The sequence below is a fragment of the Etheostoma spectabile genome, chromosome 7, assembly GCF_008692095.1.
Source record: "Etheostoma spectabile isolate EspeVRDwgs_2016 chromosome 7, UIUC_Espe_1.0, whole genome shotgun sequence".
NCBI classification, from domain to species: domain Eukaryota; kingdom Metazoa; phylum Chordata; class Actinopteri; order Perciformes; family Percidae; genus Etheostoma; species Etheostoma spectabile.
This window is the reverse complement of record NC_045739.1, coordinates 19,275,033-19,282,604: the sequence shown is the minus strand read 5'-3', so window position 1 is coordinate 19,282,604 and position 7,572 is coordinate 19,275,033. Positions and strand designations below refer to the sequence as shown.

The following is a 7,572-nucleotide window of genomic DNA, read 5'->3' as shown; positions in this document are numbered from 1 at the left end:
ACTTTATTAAGTAGGTCCATTTTTTATGTATTGACATTACGTCTCTTGTCGCATCTTGTATGCTAGTTGTCGCAAAGTGACGCATGCGCGACTCAAGTCTGTCACTCGACTTACATTGAGGAGTGACACCCTCCAACTCCTCTTTAAGGGGAGGACAGATGGCTCTGGCGTCAAGTAAGCTGTTTCAAGTGAGAAGGCAATACACACAAACACACGCAAACACACAAACACACCTGTAGGTAGACTTGAACCGTAGGTCTTATCAGGTTGCCCCAGCTGTGTTGCCAGCCGCTGGCCTCCACTCCCCGCCTGTCTGCCGGAGTTAAACTGGGGGTGTTTAAAATTAGATTTAACATCGATCATTTCCCCAGCCTGAATGGGGCCCAATGTCAGAGGCTGGCAGGGGCAATCCCTCACCCACTGTCCGTCTGCCTCACCTCAACACACCATCAGTCAGGCCTGGGAGAGACTGAAGGAGGAATGGAGAGAGAGGGAAAACAAGTGAGAGAAGTGGAATGAGGAAGCAGAGTAGGGAGAGAGGCAGGAAGGAAGGGGAGTAAAGAGAGAGAAAAAGAGAGACAGAGGAGATTGAGGAAGGATAAAGGAAGGAAAGGAGACACAGCTGAGGAGGATAGGGTTAAGTTGATCAGTGAAGGAAAGAGAAGAAAGGTGTGATGGAGAGAAATGGAAGACTAGAGAGGTGCTAGGGGGGAGGAAAATGAAGACATATTTAAAAATAAAGTCTACATGCTCTTATTCTACCCATCAATTTAGCACACTATATTTCATAGAAAAACAATCCTTTTATTTAAAAGAACACTTTGTGTAATTGTGAAGAATATGTATTTTCAGACAGAGTTTAAAATAGTTTGATTTATTTTATGCTTCTGAATGGATAGCGGAGATTGCACAGCAGCAATAGAGACTGCAGGTTTCTACAGTGGTGTCATTTCCATGACTTATTTGCATGGTAATTGTATTTCCATGCTACGTTTCCCTTTATGCAGTGTCACCACCGAGCAAGAGGAGGAAATTGATCTGCATATTAACAAGTTACGTTGTGGGTAATGGTGCCACAATGTTGGCTAATAGTAGAATAGTAGAAGTATATGACTGTTCCTAGATCATTGCCTCTGTGGTATAGCTGTATTTGAAGGAGAATGTAATACCTTTTTTACATTGCTGACCGGGGTTGGGCCAGGGTTGTCTGATCAGTGTTCAATTTTCCTTTTGTGCAACAAAAATGATTGTTTTTCATATGTATTTTTTGAAAATTTAACCATGTAAGCCTATTCTGTTCCAACCTTAAAAAATACAATTATGGAAAATTAGCATAATATGGGCACTTTAAATGTTGTGTTTTCAGTTAGACCACCCAAGTGACCAAAAAAATAAATGGATTCAACTCAAAAAGGTGACAGACCCCAGTCAAATCTTTAGCCATGGCATTTATCACATGTCCTTATCTACTAAATAGGAGTTGCTTTTTGTTGTTTATTTCTTTAGGGCATTTCATGAAGGTCTATTCCAAATAAAACCATGAATACCATGGCTCCAAATATATGCTAATGTTGCTATGTGTCCACAGTTGCCTACATTCAGCCTTTGCTAACACATTTACCATAACAACTTGGTGATAGTCATTGTTGAAGCCAATTCTCATTTTCTTGCCAGTGTGTTTTTGCCCCTTCAGGCCCCGATTGTACCAATGGAGGATAAAAGCCTAGCCAAGAGAAGGTCCGGTATTGCTGAGTGGATCCTCGCAGATTTTAACGTCTGGTCTTTGTTGAAATAAAGCTACTTTGCGTTCAACTTTATCTTTTTTTGTTGAACATTCCTCATTACCCTTTGGAGCTTAAAGTCAGTCAGTATTAATCTACAGAAGTTGGCTTTCTCTCCTTCAGCCACCACATGAAAGGACAATATTTCAGAGTGAAAACGACACACAGACACACACACACACACACACACACACACACACACACACAAACAGACTTGGGCATGTGGTTCTTGACCTTCCTCATGCCCCCCAATGTAGAGGAAATCACATGTCATGACGAAGAGTCCCATTTCCTACTTGTAGAAACTTTGCAATCCCATCACGCCTGATGTCATTTCTATGGTCTATATCAATCTACAGACATAGGCCTTCTCTCTATCAGCCATCACAAGAAGGGACAGTATATCAACGTTGTGTTTAGTTTTGTGTTTCCTCAAATCAAACCAACAATAGTTCATAAATTAATTAATAAATAGTTTTTAATAATTATGCATCACAAGTCATAATTAGAGGGGGAAAACGGTACAGTTTCAGATTTTCCGAATCGCTCCACATTGTTTTTTACACTTTGTGTACTTGTTGTACCCCTGCCTTGTATTCAGTCGTTCAATGATTAGTACCTTCAAAGTGGTGCACATCCACTTTGCAAATTATACAAAGACATAAAAGGAGACTTTGTAGAACAGATCAAGAGCTCTGTTTTTTTTTGTGACCCTTTCAGTCACATCTCTGCTGTATCACAGTGACCTCTCTGAACCTTTGCCAGTCAAGCAGTACATCTCTTTATTAAACACACAATGAAGCTTTTCCAAGCATGACATTCTCTCTGTAATACCATCTATTCACCACACCCCACTTATGGCCTTGCAGCTATAATGCCCACTCATTGGACTCTCACCATTACCATCAGCATCCTTGTTATGTTTGTGAGGCATGTCATTGCCTAAATGCTAGGAACATTGATTTTTATATCCCTGCTCCCAGCCAGGTTTGCAGCATCTTTAGTCTTCCTATCTGGCCTTGTGTCTTTACAGGGACACTATTTTTGAGTGAACAGGATAATTAAGCAGTCATAATATCTTTCTGATAAACATTTGATCAGCAGTATGACAAACTGTTTCCCCTCCATAGAATAAATACCCAACTTTGTTTCTGTCCGGTTAATTCCTGAAGTGACTTTCTCATTACTGTCTTAACGGCTGTTCAATTAGTTTCCCTCACTTTGAATTGAAAGTGAATTAGCCCAACGCTGCAGTCTAAGAACTGCAGTCAACTCTTTGAATAAAGGGGCCATTCGGGCCGTGAAAATGGATTTTACCTGAGGGAAGAAATCATAGAGCTGTTACAATAATGAGAGACAAGATTCAGTTTCATCCTCACATTAACTGAACGTTAAGGGAATAATGTATAAGTAGACTCCACAATGCTTTACCAGCCAAGGAATTGCATCAAGTGTCCGTGCCAGAAAAGTAGTTTTGTGACCCTTGTATAAATAGTCACTTTCAAATTCATAGGTTTAATGAAAAATATGATCTATTTTGGCAACACAGTACAGTATCTTGAGATTAAGCAACAATTGCAAATTAATACTACTGGCGGCTACAGTTGCCAGCTTGAAACTGTTATTCTACAGTGTACCTACTGTGCTCCACAACAACAGTTTAGTACTGTAAAAAATATAACAGTACTGTGCTGTATAGAAAATAAATATTACAGCATTATACTGTCAGCTTTTTGGTTGCATCTATACTGTTATTTTACAGTTCCCACAGTATTCTCCAATAACAACTTACCTCAAGTGTTTAAGAGTCTGGATGAAAACTAATTCTTCATCTTCTTGTTATTGTGTCCTCAATCTCAAATAAAACCCTGATGTGTAGAACTATTTTTAATTTCATTCAATTTTTGACTTTGCTCAGATGAACTATAAAACAGACTGAAGATCAAGTCTGATTTAAAGTTACCTGAAAAATAAACGAAAATACTATATTATACCGTGAGATTATAGGTAGCTTGCTGTAAAAAATAAAGACTGTTTTTTACGGTAAGATTTTACAGCAGCTTGCTGTTTATATTTTGTTCCTCAAAGACATCAGCATTTACAATATTCAACTGTATTAATCAAAAACTACTGTGCAAAATATCCAGTATTTTTACAGAAATTTGTTGCAGTGTATATTGTGATATTAATATATCTGTATGTTTAGATTTAGATATATATTGGCTACTGTTTTTGTTTAGTGCCATACAGATTTTTTTTTCGTTTACATGGAGTTTGATGAATAATGATGATGAGTGTTTGTATAAATCTCTTTTTACAGTGAATGTGTCCATATGCCTTGTAGAACTCCGTAGTGTAGTAGTGAATCTACAGGTTGTCAGCAGGGCTTTAAATTGACACCTGCCAACCCCCCAAATGCGGGTACAAATGAACTTGGGAAGGTAACAGTTTAAAGTTACGAGCCAGTTTGGCCGGGGATGACTGAAACAGAAAACTCTGCGTCTGTATGAATCCGCCCACTGCAGAAAGGATAAAACAAGTCAGAAATTTGGGAGGTTTTGTGTGTGTTTGGCTTGGAAACGTTATATTTTTCTGGCCAACACTGCTTGTATTTCTAATCCTACATTTGCCATGAGCACTCTGTTGTGACATGTTGTGTAACCGTCGGCTACATGCCTAGCGTGCCGTGTCGATTTCGAGCTATTCTAAAACGGAGAAGATGGACAAAACGGCGCGAAACAAACCAGAGGAGCTGAAGTTATGGTAAAGTTTAGTCACAAAAACAGTTATCTGTGGTATGTTCCATTTCTGGGCCAAATGTGTAGTTTAGTGTATACATCATTCCCATAGTTAGATAGTTTTGGAGAGAAAACTCAGAGGAATCATAGACTTTCTTGATGCTGTGATGTTTCCTCTAGCACCTCCGTCAGGTTATAATGTCAGCATGCTAACATACTAAACTAAGATGGTGAACATGGAAAACACTACGCCTGCTTAACATACAGTAAGCCCGTTAGCATAGTCATTGTGAATCATTTAGCATGCTGATGTTTAGCTCAAATCATGCACAACACTGCATGCCAGTACTCTCCTCTTTAATCATTTGTCAAGCGTATGAGCTGTCGTCTTACCACATATCTCTCCTTTACATCCATCCAAACTAAGTATATTTTCCCTTTTTTTCATTACTGTCTTCTTCCCTTTCGACCCCTCTGCGATACCCATCAATCCTTAACTGTTGAGGGACATGCTCATTTCACAGGTCAATTAATTTTAATCAGAGTGTGTCAATTTAATCTGAGTTCAAACCGCTAGACAGACACTTTGTAAAAATCTCATTAACCTTCCTATTTCCAATCTGCTCACTTCATCAGCAGGGCAAAGCAACGACTCAGTCATTTTCAAACCCACGCTTCTTTCGTCGGTAAACAAACTCCTGAATTTGGATAATGTCACAGGAGAAGAGGTGTCCGGGAGGGAAAACACACAAACATCCTCTCACACCAGAAATGATTCTGACATTGACTTAGTGTCCTCAGGTACTGGTGTTTTAATTGCAATTAACACCGGCAAAAAAAATCAAGGTGATCTCAAGATAAGGTTAAGGTTAAATGATTGCCTTAATGTATGACTACAGCAGGAAGACAGCAGAACATAGAAAGTACAACAAAAAGGGCATGCTATATAAGATAATGCAAACAATGGTGCTGAAGATTAAACAACAGGAAAAAAAAACGTGTCTTCGTCAGACTAACTAAGAGTAAAGGCTCTGTACTATCTCCACACTGTGTATAAAATGTCTTTGTTGAGATATATTTTCAATCCATGACACGCATCTGGTGTCTTTTTTAACGGCTGAGATGTTCAGCTAAATCTAAAGACAAAAATCTCCATTAAAACTTGAGTCGACAAGAAAAGCATGTAGGACAACAAGTCAATTGGCCAGCAGGCTAAGCTACATATGTTTATTTTATATTTTATTTTATTTATTTTTTATTTCAGGACAATGCACATTGATGAAACAGCACAACAGTACACGTAAATTAAATGTGCCAGATTGTAGCCCAAGGGCTAATTTCCATCCGCAGTCTAATAGGCAGATTGGAGTTACAGTAAAAAAAAGACATAGGATAGTAACATTTAGTATACAAAAACAAAAAGAAACAAAAAGAAAAGAAAAAAGAAGAAATGGAAACACAAGTTAGCGGTGGTTACACGTTTGGCGTATATACTGTATATAACCATAATTAGTGTACTTACGTTCAACCTGAGTTACCATGGATGCTTTTGAGTGCTCTGTTAAACAGGTGTCATTAGGTGTAGGCCTTGAGGGTAATGCCCTCTCTGTCCCTGTCCCATTAGGTCTGTGGCCGCCACTACTAAAATCTTGGCTTGAGCACTAAGTTTAATCATTTTGGATTTTACACATCTCTGCTAAAACAACAACAAAGTGATGTTCTCTTGAAGGTGCAACTCAGATTCCCTCAGATATAATGTCTCCAGACACAGCTATGTTGAGTTCTCCGCTGCAAAAAACATGCTGATTGCTGTAGTTCACAATAAACTAGGTCCTCTTGTGACAAGAACAGCTCAGATTCCTGTTAGAATGTGAGTAGAAAAATGTAAATGAGCTGCTAATTATATTGTACACCAGAGTCTCCCTAAATAACACAAAAATAAAAATACATAATTCAACTGCAAAGTAATGTGCTGACAACTGTATTTCTAAAATCTGCTTAACTCCTTTTTTTAATAGTCAAAATAGATAAGAACAAATTCTCTTTATTGTATAAAATAAATAAGAGCAGATGTACGTGTGTGCATGATTAGCACTTCATCCTTATCAGATTTACAGAGGGAACAACTTAGACATAGAGTATGTACAGTTGGTCTAATGCTGTGCTGTTAGTAATTCACATGATCATATTGCAGCGTTCACTTGACGGTTCATTAAATTTACACAGGAGAAAATGAAAATGAACTGAAAATACTGTAAATCTATGCTAAGTCCTTATGGACAAAGATTACATCTCTTCAGTTGATGGTGCACACACTTCATTAAGCCGGACTCTTATTGCGACTCCAGATTAGTGTTTTTTATTCTGGAGGTTTCAACGTGCTCGACAGACTAAACCAGGCGTACCCGACCACCATTGCCAGTATTCATTATTTGGACTTGGGTGTCATGAAGAGCTGATAAGATGTGATGCTCATTTGCATGAAAGGCCAAGACACCCTTCAGAAACCACAGAGCCGTGCAGGCCGGCCGCTATAGTCAACACTGGCCTTTCATCTCTATCTCTATCTCCTTTACTCTCCTATTCTCTTTCATCACACGGGCACACTTGCTCTGCCTGGCACAAAAGAATAATAGGCACGCACTGCAAAGAAAAAATAACAAGCTTGGCAAGAGATTGGATTTGCTATCAATTCTTATCAACCTCATTTTAAGATAATTTCAGTCAACTCACTTTACTGCAGACTCCTGGCGTAACGTGAATCGTTTCAGCACATTTGCTTCAAAAAACACATTAAAAAAAATAGATACTGTCTTGGAGTTCTTTGTCTGGAGCCTTTATGATTATTCCCTGAAAGAGGTCATTTGAAGTGAAACTAGTGGTATTCAAGAGAATGAGCAGAAGTATGGTTTCACAAAAATACCCAGAAGTGAGGGTGATAATTCTTGCTACATATTACAAGCTCTTACCAAGCTTTTCATTTTTATAGTGCAGGAATATGAGGTCTCACACACACACACACACACACACACACACACACACACACACACACA

At 38.6% G+C, this 7,572-nt stretch overlaps 1 protein-coding gene and 1 long non-coding RNA gene across 2 annotated transcripts in view; one reads left to right on the top strand and one right to left on the bottom strand.

Annotated features, from left to right (window-relative positions):
- Positions 1–7,572, top strand: part of e2f1 (E2F transcription factor 1) — a 408,003-nt gene that overhangs the window by 51,528 nt on the left and 348,903 nt on the right. The window lies entirely within an intron of this gene.
- On the bottom strand, positions 422–4,273 carry LOC116692509 (uncharacterized). The gene is made up of 3 exons (XR_004332717.1): positions 4,153–4,273; positions 1,802–1,812; positions 422–432 (listed from the first exon to the last, which is right to left on the bottom strand). It is a non-coding gene; the product is annotated as an uncharacterized LOC116692509 (long non-coding RNA).